Raw genomic sequence first — 18,623 nt, forward strand, 5'->3', positions numbered from 1 at the left:
GGGAAAGAAGAAGAAAAAAAGATCAAAAACTTACAAGTGAGAAATGCTAGAAAGAATGTAAGAGAGTAAGTGTGTGTGAAATTCAAATGAGAGCATGTGTAAAATGAGAGGAATATGGCTAGTATTTATAGGCAAATTTTGACATGGATTGATGAGGTGGATGACCTCATGGCCGTGATTTTCAAAGGGGGAGGGGGGAGACACCATTTTTCTTTTTAGTCAGTGGTTGTCTAAAGTATGTACTTATGCTAGGATCCCATGTAACATTATGGATAATCCTTATCAAAATGCTAGTATGACTCATCTAATTAAATGGGCATTTATTTTATTTATTATGGGTCACTAGTAAATAATACTTGGGCTAATTAATTGGGCCACTAGCTAGTGTAGGGTGGGCTAAGGTCCAATAAGGTAGAAAGTCCAACAAGACTAACTATTGTGATCTAGTAAATAATTAATTAAAATTAAGCATTCAAAAGCTCAAGTAATTATTATTATAAAATAATAATTAATATTTCGCAGTCATAATATTCCGGTTACGACAAAAGTCAAACGTGCGCGCAGTTCGCGGTTTAATCGAAACGTCAAGTAACGCTAACGGTTATAAAGGCTTCCGTTGAACAAGTTAAGTATCCTACGTACTCTAAGGCACATTTTAACATATAATTGGAAGTAAACCACGTATATCAAGTTTCCAGAGTATAAAGTAACACAGTACGCACAGATACGCAGTTTCGCTAAAATACAAGGCACAAAAGCAAGTCAAAAAAGTCGGGTCGTTACATTACCCACCTGTTATTGGAAATTTCGTCCCGAAATTTAAGTTGATGGTGATGGAGTCGGGAAAAGGTGAGGATACTTCTGCATCATTTAATCCTCTCGTTCCCAGGTAAACTCAGGTCCACACTTGGCATTCCATCGAACTCGGACAATTGGAATCTTATTGCGTTTCAAGGTTTTGACCTCACGGTCCATAATTTCGACAGGCTCTTCCACGAAGTGGAGTTTGTCATCAATCGTAAGTTCTTCCAATGGTATGATAAGTTCCGGTGGAGCAAGGCACTTCTTCAAATTTGATACATGGAAGGTAGGATGAACAGCACTCAACTGAGTCGGAAGATCCAGCCGATAAGCAACGGGTCCAACACGTTCCAAAATTTCAAAAGGACCAATATATCGAGGGTTTAACTTTCCACGCTTTCCAAAACGAATCACACCTTTCCAAGGTGTGACTTTCAACATCACACGGTCACCCACATTGAATTCAAAGTCCTTACGTTTAAGATCAGCATAACTCTTTTGGCGATCACAGGCCGTCTTAAGTCTCGCTTGAATCTGAGAAATCTTCTCCGTCGTTTCATGGACTACCTCGGGTCCGGTGATTTGCACTTCGCCTAACTCGGCCAAAAAAATAGGAGAACGGCACTTGCGGCCATACAACGTTTCAAAAGGCACGGCTTTAATACTTGAGTGATAACTGTTGTTGTAAGAGAATTCGGCTAGCGGCAGATGCCTTTCCCAAGATTTTCCGAAGTCAATAACATAGGCACGCAACATGTCCTCTAAAGTCTGAATCGTTCGTTCACTCTGATCGTCGGTCTGGGGTGATACGCAGTGCTCATGTCGAGACGAGTTCCCAAGGCTTCTTGCAAAGAACGCCAGAATCTGGAAGCAAAACGGGGATCGCGATCTGAGATAATTGATAGAGGCACACCATGACGAGATACAACCTCTTTGATGTATAGTTGAGCAAGTCTCTCCATTGTATCTGTTTCTTTCATTGCTAGAAAATGAGCAAATTTGGTAAGACGGTCAACGATAACCCAATTTGTATCGTATACGCCCACCGTTTTTGGTAGCTTCATGATGAAATCCATCGTAATTGCTTCCCATTTCCATTGTGGGATTTCTGGTTGTTGGAGTAATCCAGATGGCCTCTGATGTTCAGCCTTAACCTTCGAGCAAGTCAAACACCTCCCAACATAAGTTGCAACATCCTTCTTAAGATTTGGCCACCAATACTGTTCCTTGAGATCGTGGTACATTTTGCCAGCTCCTGGATGAATCGAATATCTCGACTTGTGGGCTTTATCAAGTAAAAGGCTTCGTAAATCTCCATAACGAGGTACCCAAATTCTTCCGGCATAACATCGGAGTCTAGACTCCTTAACCTCGAATTTAGAGACCAGGATGTTCAGGTATTCACGAGATATGTTCTCCTCCTTGAGAGCCTCTTCTTGGGCAACTCGGATCTGGCTATGGAGGTTCGAATGGATGGTGATGTTCAGAGCCCGAACACGAAGAGGTATCATTCTCTCCTTTCTACTCAGAGCATCGGCTACAAGATTGGCCTTACCAGGATGGTAACGAAGTTCACAATTATAGTCGTTCAGCGTCTCAATCCATCATCGTTGTCTTATGTTCAGCTGCTTCTGATCAAAGAAGTGCTGGAGGCTTTTGTGATCGGTGAATATGGTACTCTTTGTTCCATAGAGATAGTGTCTCCACAGCTTCAATGTGAAGACAACGGCTCCAAGTTTGAGATCGTGAGTAGTGTAGTTTCGCTCATGAATCTTCAGCTGACGAGATGCATAAGCAATGACCTTCGTTCTTTGCATCAATACACAACCAAAACCATTCTTCGAAGCATCGCAGTACACAACGAAGTCATCACTGCCTTCGGGAAGAGATAAGATAGGTGTGGTGGTTAACTTCTGCTTCAGGGTTTGAAATGCTGCTTCTTGTTTGGTTTCCCAAACGAACTTCCTTCCTTTGTGAGTCAGTGCAGTCAAAGGACGCGAAATCAACGAAAAACCTTCAATAAACCTTCTGTAGTAACCGGAAAGACCTAGAAATTGGCGGATGTGAGTCGGAGTAGTGGGTGTCTCCCACTTGCTGATAGCTTCAATCTTGGCGGGGTCAACTTTGATACCTTGATCACTCACAATATGACCCAGAAATTAGACTTCCTTCAGCCAAAATTCACACTTGGAGAATTTGGCATAAAGCTGCTCTCGTCTCAAGAGTTCAAGCACTAACCGAAGATGTTGCTCATGTTCTTCTTCTCTCTTGGAGTAGATGAGGATATCATCTATGAAGACGATAACGAATTTATCCAGATAAGGCTTGCAGACATGATTCATGAGGTCCATGAACACGGCTGGTGCGTTGGTTAATCCGAATGGCATCACGAGAAACTCGTAATGACCATAGCGGGTTCTAAACGCAGTCTTCATCACATCACTCTCTTTCACTCTAAACTGGTGATAACCGGATCGCAAATCGATCTTAGAGTACACGCTCGATCCTTGTAGCTGATCAAAAAGATCGTCAATTAGGGAAAGAGGATATCGATTCTTGATCGTCAATTTGTTGAGTTCGCGGTAGTCGATACACATGTGAAAGGATCCGTCCTTCTTCTTCACGAATAAAACAGGTGCGCCCCAAGGCGACGAGCTTGGTTGGATAAACCCTCGGTCGAGCAATTCCTGAAGTTGACTCTGCAACTCTTGCAGTTCGGAAGGTGCTAGTCGATAAGGTGCGCGAGCTACGGGTGCAGCTCCCGGCACTAGATCGATCTGGAATTCCACGGCTCTCGGTGGCGGTAATGCAGGCAGTTCTTTCGGAAAGACGTTGGGGAATTCATTCACGGTTCGTACATCATTCACACTCTTCTCCTCTGTTTCTAAAGCCTTCACGTGTGCTAAAACAGCAAGACGTCCTTTCTTCATGATCTTATGTGCTTTCATACAACTAATGAGGTTCAGCTTCGAGTTACATCTCTCTCCGTAAATAGTCAATGGCTCACCGTCTCCTTGTGGTATACGAAGAGCTTTATCTCCACATATAATATCGGCCCTGACTTTAGTCAACCAGTCCATGCCGACAATCACGTTAAAGCTTCCCAATTTGATGGGTATCAAGTCAATTTCGAAATCCACGCCAGCTATGTTAATAATAGGTCCTCGGCCAATTTGGTCAACTTTCTCAAGTTTCCCATTGGCTACTTCTACTAGCATATTCTCCTCCAAAGGCACTAATGACCAATCTATCTTAGAGCAAAAGTTTCTACAGACATAGCTTCTATCGGCACCAGTATCAAATAGGACAGAGGCTAATAGATTGTTGATAGTGAATATACCTGTAACCAAGTCGGGGTTCTCACGTGCATCCCTTGCATTAACGTTGAAAGCTCTACCACGCGGTGGTCCGCCGTCCTTCTTTTTATTGGGGCAATCATTCCTAAAGTGGCCCTGCTTTCCACACTCATAGCATTTCCTTGGCCTATTTTGGTTTGTCCTCACAGCTGGATTGGGAATCTTGCAGTCCTTACCAATATGCCCGGTCCTTTTTCACTTTTCACAGACCACATTACAGTACCCGGTATGGTGCTTGTAGCACCTCTTGCACTGCGGTAGAGTACCCTTGTAGTTGGGGTTCGAGCTAGGGGTCGGGTTGGGGTTCCTTCCGTCGTTATGCCTCTTAGCGGGGGTTTGATCATAGGTTCTCCCCTTGTTGTTGTAGTCCCACTTACGCTTCTCACCACTGGCTCCTGATTCGGATTTAGCCTTTTCCGGTTCTTTGCTGATAATTTGGTTCATAAGGGTATGCGCCATGCGCATAGCTGCCGGGACTTTGGGTGGATTAGAAGAGGTGACATTTCCTTGAATGGACTTGGGAAGTCCCCACAAGTATCGCTCCATTCTCTTAAACTCCGAGATAACCATCGTGGGACACATCAGTGCTAATTCCAGATACCTACGGTTGTAACCATCAAGATCGTTGCCCACAACCTTTAACTCCCAGAACTCAGCCTCCATTTTCTGTATCTCTGTCCTGGAGCAGTACTCTTCGATCATGGCCCCCTTGAATTCTTCCCACGGAATGGCATAAGCCTCATCAATACCCTTAGCTTGAGCCAGTGTGTTCCACCAGGTTAGGGCGCCGTCTGACAGCGTACATGAGGCATACTTGGTTTTGTTCGCCTCTGAGCAGTTGCTGACGCGGAACACAGCTTCTAATTTCTTAAACCACCTAGTCAAACCAACTGGCCCCTCAGTGCCACTAAAGTTGTGGGGCTTGCAGCTTTGAAACTCTTTGTAAGTGCAACCGTTCTGGACGTTCTGGTTAACCGGTGGGGCTGGGGGAATGACATTTGCCATGGCTGCGGCTACTCGTTTCGCAATTAATTCCTCAATTTGTGCTGCTGTGGGCGCTGCTCTTCCGTTTGCCATTGCTCTTCTAAACAGAAATTTTGACTTAAGTCAAAATCCAGCATTTAATAAATAATAATACAGTATGTGGTAAACAGGGGAACAACACAACGCATGCCAATTAAGTAACGTAACCAGGTATAAATACCACAAAACCAACATACAGTAATGTAAATAGAACACTGTGCAAGAATTTAAACAATACAAAGTTCCATTCATTAATAAAGAGTTGCATACATTCGCTTAGGTTCGTACAATACATAAGTAAAACATGAACTACAAACGAGATTACATAATCAAATTTACTACAAAGCCCTATGGTGACGGTGGGTAAATGATGTCCATTACGTGGGACATCTGGTCCTCGAGCTCAGTTACCCGAGCACGGAGGATCTCCACCTCCCTCGTCAGTTCCTCGACAGAGGGAGGGGCTGGCAGAGCAGGCGGTGCTGCTGGTGCAGGTGGTGCCGGTGGTGCAGATGGTCCAGCACCAGAAGTAGATGCTGCATAGCGGTAAGGCTTACGCACGAAAGGATCAGCAGGGTAAGGCAGAATCCGCTTACGGGCGGTAACCCTACGACGCTGACCATGTGCGTTAGTGAACGCTCGACCTCCGTTGATCCCTGGAATAACGGTGCCGTCAAAACGGTACCGCTTCTTCGGCGGGGTGGAGGGTGGCTGTACAGGTGCATCATCAGGGTCCTCCTCGTCGGAGTCATCATCACTAGAGTCATCTGTGGATGAGTTGTCGGATGATGAATCGTCGAAAACAGCTGGAGGTGGCGGCGATCGGCGATCGGTAGTCATGATCCGGTATCTGAAAGGTGGGATCGGTATGACACGTCCATCAGGAAGGCGTCGACACCAATGGTTATGCTCATTACGGAACGGAATGTCCCCGTATTCTCCGGGAATCACAACACCACCGGAGTGGGGTTGTGGCTCCGAGGGTCTTGGGGCAAGTAGAGCTGGAATCTCCGGGGGGTCCTGGGCTCCGCCTGAGGTAACCACTGGGGCAGGCGTATGGCTGCTGGTTCCGGAGGATGAAGCGCCGGGGTCACTGGGTAACGGGACCTGTGTGTCAGTAGCAGCAGTAGGTGAGGTGGCTGACGAGTCTGAATCGCTGCCCAAAATGATGACAGGTGGAATATCCGACATCTGAACAAGTAAAAATAACTTTTCCGTGTCAGTAAGTCATAAAGCAAGCACGTATTAGGCACTACAGCAACCTAGCATGGCAGTAATAATAACTGTGCTAAACAGAAATAACATGTGAAAGCAGATAGTAATCATGCAATAGCGGAAATAAGCATACAACAAGTTCGCATGGCAGTAAAGATAAGCAATAGCATACAATAAATTCATACAGCTAAAAAAGTAGACAAAAGCATGTAGTAAGTTTCGCGGAAACAAGTAAACTAGCAAGTTGTAGATTAGTCCTATTAGTGAATCCTACTTGGGTCGGTCTAGACTCACTAATGCAACCTAATTCCCTACAACCAATGCTCTGATACCAAATGTGACGCCCCGTACAAAACCATCATGTACGATTCGTCAACAACAGGATCTTCACACGGTCAAGTACTATATGCTGTTTGAAAACCAGTTTGCATTCATAAAAAGATATCGTTTTACAAAAGATAACGTGCATCCTACGAATAGGAGCATAAACATAAGTATTTGACCCTAAGGTCGTTACAAAGCCATTGTTTGAAATTAACATAAACTACGAATGCAAAAGAAAAGTTCCATGAATGAGACATCTCTAGTAATGCAGCGGATAACTAATACATCAGGTCCTTAACAGCAATTCAATAATAGCATGATAGCAAATCTAACAGCGGAAGCAAGAAACCTCTAGGCACCTGAGAAATACACACTTAAAAGTCAACACGAATGTTGGTGAGCTATAGTTTAAGTTGTATCAGTAACGTAAGGTATGCCACGAGATTTCAGTGTAACAAAATAATATGAAAAGTATATGTATAACCGTGGGTACCCGGTAACTAGACTTAACGTTTATAACCCCCTGAAAGTACACTTGGCGAGTGCGTATGTTCACAAAGTATTAAACACCCGTTAAATGCTAGCGCGACTAGCCCGAGTGGGGATGTCAAACCCTATGGATCCATATCTAAGATTCGCGTTCACCGGTTCAAAAACCAATGACTAAACGTTACCGTGCTAAGGAGAAAGTTTATGCCGTTATATAACCCACACATATAAAGTTTAAGTACTCGTGCCTAGTATGTAAAACGTAAAAAGCGCATTTATTCTCAGTCCCAAAATAGTTAAAGTAAAAAGGGATGCTATAACTCACAGTGATAAAAGCGGTAAAGTCGGTAATGAAAGTACGCAAGTAGTAAGTCGGTCCGAAAGGTCGTCAACCTAAATTAAAGGTTACTAGGTCAGTAGGTTGTGTTATAAATTCTAATAGTGCATAAAATAAGTTTAAGTGTCATCATCATCATCATTCATCATCATAAAAGCTAAGTAAGTTCGACAAGAATAGAGATCGAAACAATAGGCTTACTTCGGTCAGCTGCTACGACCTCTACGTAAATAAAAAAGATGCATAGTCAGTGGCTATGGCTCCGTATATGAGTCCCCTAATAGCTGACCAATTTTTAGAACCTAACTCGTCTTCGTTTGACCGTGGCGACGGTTTAAGTGCGAGTAGGTCAGAAATTTCAGCACAACGTTAGTAGGGTGTAGTGACTCTCGGAGGGCCATAAATCCTAAACCGTAACTCGGATTAAGACAAGGCCTAAACAGAAAATCATCTACTCGAACCGAACTAACTGAAAATCAACTTTCCAGTAGCCCAGGTGGTCTTATCAGATACGAAAATCAGTGGACAAGTGATCCGGTGGGGTTCTTGGTGCTTGATGCTCATCCCGGTTCTCATCCTTGATGCTTGTAGCTTCAAGTGTACAACTCGTTGATGGTTTAGCATCACTTTTGACCAAGATTCTACCATCAATACACAATATGTTAAGACCAAGTGGTAACACAACTCATTTAAGAGTCTTAGATGAATGATGAACCAAGGTTACATCATATCCTTAGTCTTAACACAATTACAAGTCACATTTATAACTAACGCTATAAACTTTACATCAATCAACCAAGTATAAACACAATCTAAGTCAAATGAGGTGATGGAACCCTAAGCTAGAGAGCTTGGATCCTTTTCACCCAAGTTACAAAGTTACAAAGCTAGAAAGCTTGAACCTTTGATGTTCTTGAAGATCTTGAAGTATAAAGCTTGGATCTTTAAGATATATGAAGATAACAAACACAAGTTTGAATCTTTTTAACAAAATAACAAGATCATAAGTTAGAAAACTTAGATCTAACAAGAAGATAGGGAGATTCAAGCTAGAGAGCTTTCTTTTTGATTGTTCTTGAAGATCTTCAAGCATAAAGCTTGGATCTTTAAGATATATGAAGATAACAAACAAAAGTTTGAATCTTTTTAACAAAACAACATGATTAAAGCTAAAATAATCTAGATCTACAAAGTTGGTGAAGATTCAAAGCTAGAAAGCTTGAATCTTCCATGTTCTTGAAGGATTCATGCTTGAATCAACAAGATATAATCAAGATCAAAGCTAAAAAGCTTGATCTTTAAGAATGATGATGATACACGAATTAGAAAGGGAAAGAAGAAGAAAAAAGATCAAAAACTTACAAGTGAGAAATGCTAGAAAGGAAGTAAGAGAGTAAGTGTCTGTGAAATTCAAATGAGAGCATGTGTAAAATGAGAGGAATATGGCTAGCATTTATAGGCAAATTTTGACATGGATTGATGAGGTGGATGGCCTCATAGCCATGATTTTCAAAGGGGGAGGGGGGAGACACCACTTATGCTAGGATCCCATGTAACATTATGGATAATCTTTATCCAAATGCTAGTATGACTCATCTAATTAAATGGGCATTTATTTTATTTATTATGGGTCACTAGTAAATAATACTTGGGCTAATTAATTAGGCCACTAGCTAGTGTAGGGTGGGCTAAGGTCCAATAAGGTAGAAAGTCCAACAAGACTAACTATTGTGATATAGTAAATAATTAATTAAAATTAAGCATCCAAAAGCCCAAGTAATTATTATTATAAAATAATAATTAATATTTCGCAGTCATAATATTCCGGTTACGACAAAAGTCAAACGTGCTCGCAGTTCGCGGTTTAATCGAAACGTCAAGTAACACTAACGGTACAGAATTAAAGAACATCAAAGATAATATATATTTGGATTTAGACTGTACAGAACAGATTAACATCCTCCGATGTTGGGATTTGACATGAGGGTCACGTTCCCTCACAAAAGTAGAAGTTAAGAAATCATAATATTCTTTTAAGTTTAATTTGTGGAACCCATTCATACTACATCATCAAACTAATTTACTCTTTACATGCTAATACATAGACACTTTCCAACATAGCTACATCATCAAACTAATTCACTCTTTAATTTGAGATATTTTTCTTGTAAAAGGCTATTCTATTATATTATATTTAGCCATTTACTACGACCTCCATGTAAAAAAAAAAGGGAAGCTTAAATTCATAGTGCAACCAAAGCAATCATGCCGATCTCTAGATCTAATACTCATAGCCGAGCTTTAATTACTGATTAAAGCTACTAACAAATACTCCAATATCACTTTAATTATCAAAACATTCTATAAAGCTTCAAAATCGACAACAATTTATTATTAACATGCTACCGAATAAATCAAAATTAGTTAATTTGGGATTTACACTCACGTGACCTGCACATGGCTACATACTAACGAACCAAATTAACATATGTTTCTACAAGGACCAAATTGGGACTCTTTTTAGCAATTAAGTATGTATTATGCAGCTTTCGTAACACAGAGACTATTTAGGATAAATAACAAAAACACAGCGATTATTTTAGCAATTTTGTCTTTTTTTTTCAATCACATGTGATTTTCACGCCGCATGTCGCGCTCTCATTGGTCCCTTGGATCTCAATTTATTTTATGGATTTAAATGAATATTCTTCTAAGTGTCAATACACAAATACAAAGAAAAAAAAATCCCATATAATAAGTACGTAGTAATTATTTGAAACAAATGATGATGTATAGATTAGTAGATACAGATTATAATTTTCTTATCACTTCTATTTGTACTATTAAACAATGTCAACTACAATCAGATTCTTAGTAGGGGCAACCACCCCCACTAGCCCTTTAGAAGTTCCGCCCTGATAAATACATATACATGTATTGAATAAGATAACAATGCAAATAAAAGTGTTAAATAGTTAATACCTTTATTTTATTCCACAATTTGTCTAATTTAGGCTTTGGAACGTCGCGCCAATCTTCGATAGCTATAGAGATAATCCTCCTCGAATAGCTTCCACATTTATGGCCAAGTTGAACTTGATAGGCCCAATAGCTTGCCAAATTCATTGAACTCAATCTCTCGTTTTCCTTTGAAATTTTTTAGAGTAGTTGTTCCGCTTGTTTAGTTTTTATTTTTTTTTATTTTTTTTTTTTGGTGTTCTTCTACTTCATCATCACTGGATTCCCTGAATTCATATTCTCTTTTTCTTTTAGAGTTTTTCTTAGTAGTTGTTCCTCTTGTTCTTTTTTTTTTTTTTTTTTTTTTTTTTTTTGCAGTTGTTCTTCGTCTTTGTCGTCACTCGATTCGCTTACCTGAATTTCTTTGTTTCCTTTTGCGTTTTTGTGAGTAGTAGTTCTCTTTTTTGGTGGTTGTTCTTCTTCTTCGTCATCACTAGACTCATACTCTTCAATATCAGTAGATTCAAGCTCATATTCATAATCTTGTTCGGAATCCTGAAACAAAGGCAACAAAAGCATTTTGATCAAAATTAAGTTATTGACGTCAATTTGGCTATTCTTAAATGTATTCTATGTTATAATGTGCCAATTTGGCTCAATTACTTGTTAAAGATCAGTTCTGGATGTTATTGATGTCTAAAACACGTTAAAGATAGCTATAAGAGAACGGGTCAAACCAGACTAAAGTCATCAGAAGTGACAGAAGTGTAATTTTAATGCTTAACCAACCTAAGTCAGTAGGTTGTTATATTTAGAATTAGATTAATGCTGCTAAGGTGGTCTTGACCAAGGATACAACCACTATTGTTGGTGATGGCAGCATGCAGGAGTTGGTCAATAAACGTGTTGCTCAAATTAGAAACCTTGTTGAGGTGCGTTTCGAAAAAACTATATCTCATGTCTATTTCTAACAGGTTACATTTATTTTGACTGGTCTTATTGATATAATACAATACTAACTTACACAAACGATGCAACAATAGAAGTATATGTAACGTGAAAGCTTATTTAAACGTACCATAAGAATGAGGTTTGGAGATGGCAGCAGCAGGAGTGAATGTATATGTGAATGCTCTCCACTTAAACTATCAAGTTCAACGCATATGTTAACACCACCACACATATCTTTAAGCTACATAAACCAAGCCTTAAAAACAACCATAAATGAAAAGAAAATGACCAAAATCGTATGCACACAAGAGATCATAAGTACTTAATCTATTAAAGAAATCAGTTAGGAAAAGTATCTTTTGAGTTAAACTATTCAAGTGAACATTTAAGCATGAATAATGAATGTGCCACTGGTAGGTACATTTTGGAGTCATAAACAGATTCATGAAATCTAAGAAATTACATATTACATATTACATATACAATATTACAAATACATATACATAACATTCAGCATTTTCATATACATATTATAGATACAAATACATAACATTCAGCTTTTTCAAATACTATTACAGATACAATTATACAAATAACAGATACATTAGATACATTCTGATGAGTTGTATTCCCTTGAAATCAAAAATTTGCTTGAAATTCAATGGACCAATCAGAGCGCGACATGTGGCGCGACAATCACATGTGATTGGAAAAAAAAAATTAAAATTTTTTTTAAAAATTTAAAAAAAAAAATTTCGAAATTTTTTTTTTTATGAAAAATTTTTTTATGAAAATTTTTTTTAAAAATTTAGCATGTCAAATTCAATCACATGTGATTGTAAAACCCAATCACATGTGATTGTGAAACTCAATCACATGTGATTTTGCATATCAAATCCAATCACATGTGATTAAAAAAATTATAATTTTTTTAAAAAAATTTCAACCGGAAACATACTTTAATTCGGTGATTTGATCAAGTTTGTTAGCGTTTCGTGATCGTATCTTCAAAATTGTAGACTTTAATCCGGTGATTTGATCAAGTTTTGATCAAAAACTTGGTGTTTGAAAGTTTTAGCACAAATTTAGTGAAATTCGTTATTATTCGTCATTTTACTGAATTTTTTTTTCAATCACATGTGATTGGATTTGACATGCGATAATCACATGTGATTGGGTTTTACAATCACATGTGATTGGCATGCACAATCACATGTGATTTACTGCATGTCAAATTTAATCACATGTGATTGAAAAAAAAAATTTCGAAAAAAAAAATTTGAAATTTTTTTTTTTTCGAAAAAAAAAAATTTTTGAATTTTTTTTCCAATCACATGTGATTATCGCGCCACGTGTCGCAATCTGATTGGTTCCTTGAATCTCAACTTAAAAATTGGTCTCATTTGAATATTCCTCTTCACACTTAATAATTTTTCTTAATTTCAACTGAATTACTGGGGAATTCAAATTGATAAAGTAAGAGCTCCAGTACTTAGGGTGTGCAACGAAAGGTGGAGGGGTTTTAAAATGAGACTCCGAAAGAAGTTCATGGACAATGGAGAAACTCCTTTTGAAGTGTACACTTTTTAGAGGAAAGGGATTGGCTACAGTTTTTTGAACAACGGAATACAGCATCGAAAAGGGTAATTCTTTAGATTTAATATAAAGGTGTTAATGTGTTATGATTTACTTATGTTGCATTGCATCTAACTGTTTCTCTAATGTTTTGTGAAGTTGCAACGGGAAAAAGGTAGGGAATTAGCAAAACTGAAAACTAATCCACCAAAATTGGGATCAAAGGGTTATCGTGGCAATGAACCAATATGGACAGCATAGGGAGAATCAGCAAAAACGTCAACAATACTTCATAAGATTCCATATCGGTGTGCACAAAATTACTTATTAGGCCGTACTCCGTTGGAAGATGGGGTCACGAAAGTAACGCCTGAAGTTGAGGAAAAAGTTTAAAAAACTTGTAAGATTACGTTTGGCGTTTATAACAGACTCATTTAGAAATATGTTTAATTATAAATGATGCTTTTGCATTTTATGTTAGAAAATAATATTTTATTTAGTACCATTTAAACCCATTAAACTTTATAGATTTTATTTTATATTATTGTACATTAGTGATGATTATTGAATTTGTAGCTAACATTCAATTTTTTATGATTCAGTTCTAGTTGGCTAATATACTTCATGCATTAATATATAGACATAATTGTCTCAAAGTAATTCGGAATTTGCTTCGGGAACAGATTACTAACCTTAGTAGAAGGATACGAGCATGGTGGGCGCACAAGGGGAGTTGGGTATACGGTTGGTTTGAAGAAGGGTATACCGGGGTACGACAAGAAGCAAAGGAAGAAACGCCAGTCTTCAAAAGAGGTACTAAAAGTAATAGAAAAACTACTAGAAAAAATTGAACCATTGGAAGCAAAAGTAGCTGCATTAAGATGATGTACCTAACATTGATTCGAAACATGGTAAAAGAAATTATGACCATGATTCTTCGCATCTCGATCATTTGCCCAAAACAGCGGTAATTCTACTTTATATATTTGATAAACTGTTATATGTTTTTTTAGAAGGTGGACTAATTACTACATGGTACATATGTTATGTAGGATCCTGCTAAGTTAAAATGTACACAAGAAGAACTATTAGATGTACCTGTTGTCAAAGAGAAATCCAAAAAAGTATCAGATGTACCTTTACCTGTTGTCAAAGCGAAACCTAATAAAGTATCTGATGTACCTGTCGTCAAAGCGATACCTAAAAAGTATCAGATGTAGTTGTTGTGTCAAACCGAAACTTAAAAATGTTGATTATGCTTTAGCTACTTATGTGGAACGGCTACATAACTTAAATATAGTATATCGTATTTCATTACTCTTATAATACATACATGTTTTTGTTACAAGCGCACACTAAGTATATCATCTGTTATGTTATATATGTTATTCAGGAGCCCACCCAATATGCGTTGATTGTGTGAAGACCCGGAAATTTTCGATCAAATTTAAACTTTAATCTTTATATGTTTCCGACACGATAAGCAAAGTCTGTAATGTGAAGTCTCAAAAACTTTGAACTGTGTTCATATATTCAATTGACCTTCGACCATTGCCGACGATTCACGAACAATTGTTTGTAAATAAATATCTAAGTATATATAATAATTTGAAATTATAAAATATAATTTAAACATTAAAATTAAATATATAAACTAAGATATAAAATAATTAAGTATAATTTAAAATGAATTTATATATAAATATATATAATTTCTAAGCATAAATATTATTATATGTATATAATAATATATATAGTGTATGAATATTCAATTATATATATTAAATAATTAGTAACTATGACATAATTGTTAAAATATGATCTTAATATATTAAATGTAATTACAAGTTGAAATTATAGTTGTTATACTAATATTATTAATACTATCATTATTATTATTATTAATATCAGTATTATGAATATTAATATTTTAATATAATATGTAGATATAAAAATTTAATTTGTTATATTATTATTAATATTACTAATATATAAGTAATATTATGAAAATTATCATTTATTATGATTACTAAAATTGAATTTTTATCATAAACAAAAAATATATATTTTTATCAGTTTATTTATAACATAAATATTATTATTATTAGTAATATTATTATTTTTATTAATACTAATAGCATATTTATAATTAGGATAGTTATTATTTAATTATATTAAATATTAAATATAATATATAAGAATGCGTTTGAGAGTTCTGTATATCCATCAGACTTTTAATTTTTTTTTTCTTTTCTTTTCCTACTTCTGTTAATCGGTTCCTGCTCAAGATTCTTAGTGATCTCACTTAATCACTACAAAACAACTGCTAGTTAATTCTATTTGTCACCTCCAGCTGTTTATTTATTTTCTTTATTGCTCTGTTTGAAAATTGGTGTACTTGTTGTCTATAAGTTGTTATATGTCAATATCACTTCCAATACAGAACAAATTAGATCGACTATTGTTACAGTATCCATCAACAACTTGAACTATATATCTATATTCTGCAAATTCGATATATTAAAATCAAAAATTTCATAAAACCCGTCGACTTCTCTGTACTTTCACCTTTTCATTCATAATTCGAAATAAAATGAAATATCAAAATCCTTAAATGAAATTTTGTTAGGAACTATTCAATCAATCTATCTGCAAAAGCTCAATGTTAAATTCTTTCTATCCAATTCCAATTTCGAGGTCAAACCTTAATTACAAAAGTCAACTAAATTGTTCTTGAGAGAAATTGGAATTCGTTTTTAGTATTCAAGATAAATTGATGGGTGATAAAGGTTCTAGGGGTGAATTAAAACTTATTTCATGTTTTGAGTTTTGTTTAAAACGATCTCGAAATCGATTTTGATATTTTTTTTTCCTTTCATTATCGTCGAACAGAAGCATCCTGTAATTACATTTATATTTTTTTTTCTTCCAATTAACTATAAATAAAGGATTCTATTCGATTTTAAACCTATCTGTAACTGAGTAACTCGATTTGGTTGTGAAAACGATTTTTGGATCGATGGGATTTTGAATGAGGGAGATGAAGTTGAGCATATAGATGATTACGAGTTATATTTATTTAAAACTGGTATTTAATCAGAAAAGTTACTTTGGTCCAATGGTTGAGATGCTTGCGGGTATTCGAGAGGTCGGAGGTTCGAGCCTCGTAGTGGGCATTTTTTTTACATCAAGCCTTTTCAAGGGTATATTTTTCTATTTTAATTTCTATTATTATTATTATTATTATCATTATTATTATTATTATTAGTTATTATGATTATTATTATGGATATTATTATTGTTTTTATAGTTATCATTGTTATTGTTATATTATCATTATTATTGAGAGTGTTAATGATAATAATATGTTATACAATTAAATTTGAAATAAGTATGATAAGTAGTACTACTTGTAATATAAAGAATTATAATATAAATATGAATGAAAATAAAAGATAAGTAGAATTGTTTACGAAAATAAATGTGTATATATGATAAGTAATATGATTATGATATAAAGTTTATAAAATAATACGAAATACTATGATAAGTTAGCTTGAGGATTAGAATTTACGATGATTAAAAATGTATAGCTATATGTAACATAAATATATATATATATATATATATATATATATATATATATATATATATATATATATATATATATATATATATATATATATATATATATATATATATATATATATATATATATATATATGTTTAGAAAAATCATAAAAGTTTAAACTTTAATATGAGTATTACTATGAATCTACTTTTGATATATACCAACTATTATTAATTTAAGGTGTAAATATTAATTATATAAATTATGCATATATTAAAGTACAAAATATATTTCAACCATAAATGAGAATTTTGTATAAAAATATAAATATAGCTTAGTATAGATTAATGAAACATTTGTAATATTACATATAAGTTTTAATAATCATATTAACATATTATATATAAATATTCATATATAACAACTTAAGTATTTTAATATAATACAAACCAAAAATATATTAATATAACTATATAGATATTAATTATTTGAAATATATACACAAATTAAACACATAATATATAAATCTAGATATAATAAATAAATTTATCCGATTACAAGTATATGTTTTAATATATATACAAATGATATAGGTTCGTGAATCCGAAGCCAACCCTGCATTGTTCAGTTTCGTCGTATGAATATTTTTACTACAAAATATTGAACGGTGAGTTTCATTATTCCATTTATATATATATTTTTGGGCTGAGAATACATGCAACGTTTTAATAACTATTTTACAATATTTATATGTGTGAGTTTCATTTGCCCTTTTTACCCTTTATATTTTTGGGCTGAGAATACATGCGCAATTTTTATAAATGTTTTACGAAATAGACACAAGTAATCGAAACTACATTATATGGTTGAATTATCGAAATCGAATATGCCCCTTTTTATTAAGTCTGGTAATCTAAGAATTAGGGAACAGAAACCCTAATTGACGCGAATCCTAAAGATAGATCTATCGGGCCCAACAAGCCCCATCCAAAGTACCGGATGCTTTAGTACTTCGAAATTTATATCATGTCCGAAGGAGGATCCCGGAATGATGGGGATATTCTTATATACATATTGTGAATGTCGGTTACCAGGTGTTCAATCCATATGAATGATTATTTTGTCTCTATGCATGGGACGTATGTTTATGAGAAATGGAAATATGAAATCTTGTGGTCTATTAAAATTATGAAATGATTATTTATGTTAAACTAATGAACTCACCAACCTTTTGGTTGACACTTTAAAGCATGTTTATTCTCAGGTATGAAAGAAATCTTCCGCTGTGCATTTTGCTCACTTTAAAGATATTACTTGGAGTCATTCATGACATATTTCAAAATACGTTGCATTCGAGTCGTCGAGTTCATCAAGATCATTATTTAGATAATTATAATTAGATATATTATGAAATGGTATGCATATCGTCAATTTTCAATGTAAGGAAGTTTGTCTTTTCAAAACGAATGCAATGTTTGTAAAATGTATCATATAGAGGTCAAGTACCTCTCGATGTAACCAACTATTGTGAATCGTTTGTAATCGATGTGGACTTTGTCCGGATGGATTAGGACGGGTCCTTTCAGTTGGTATCAGAGCAGAGGTCTTAGCGAACCAGGTCTTGCATTAGCGTGTCTAACTAGTAGATGTTTAGATGCATTAGTGAGTCTGGACTTTGACCGCGTCTGCATGTCAAAAAGTTTTGCTTATTATTTTGTGTCGAAAATTAGCTGCTTATCATTCTTAGTCTAGACACGTCTTGCTGCATTGATTGCATGAATAGTGTATAGACAAGATTCATATCTTAGCGTATCTGTTACTGTAAACCTTACCTGGCATATCCCGTAAATTCCTCCGTAATCTACGAAACCTCTTGTTCTATATATATGGATATTCTATGTAATTAAGAATACCATCCGTTAGCCAGAAAATCATTTCATATTTAAAAATTCTTTATCCAATCATACGAAATGGAATTCGTCATTAGTTCAAGTCACTCGGATTCCGAAATGGAATCCCACTC

The sequence above is a fragment of the Rutidosis leptorrhynchoides genome, chromosome 8 (assembly GCF_046630445.1).
Source record: "Rutidosis leptorrhynchoides isolate AG116_Rl617_1_P2 chromosome 8, CSIRO_AGI_Rlap_v1, whole genome shotgun sequence".
NCBI lineage: Eukaryota > Viridiplantae > Streptophyta > Magnoliopsida > Asterales > Asteraceae > Rutidosis > Rutidosis leptorrhynchoides.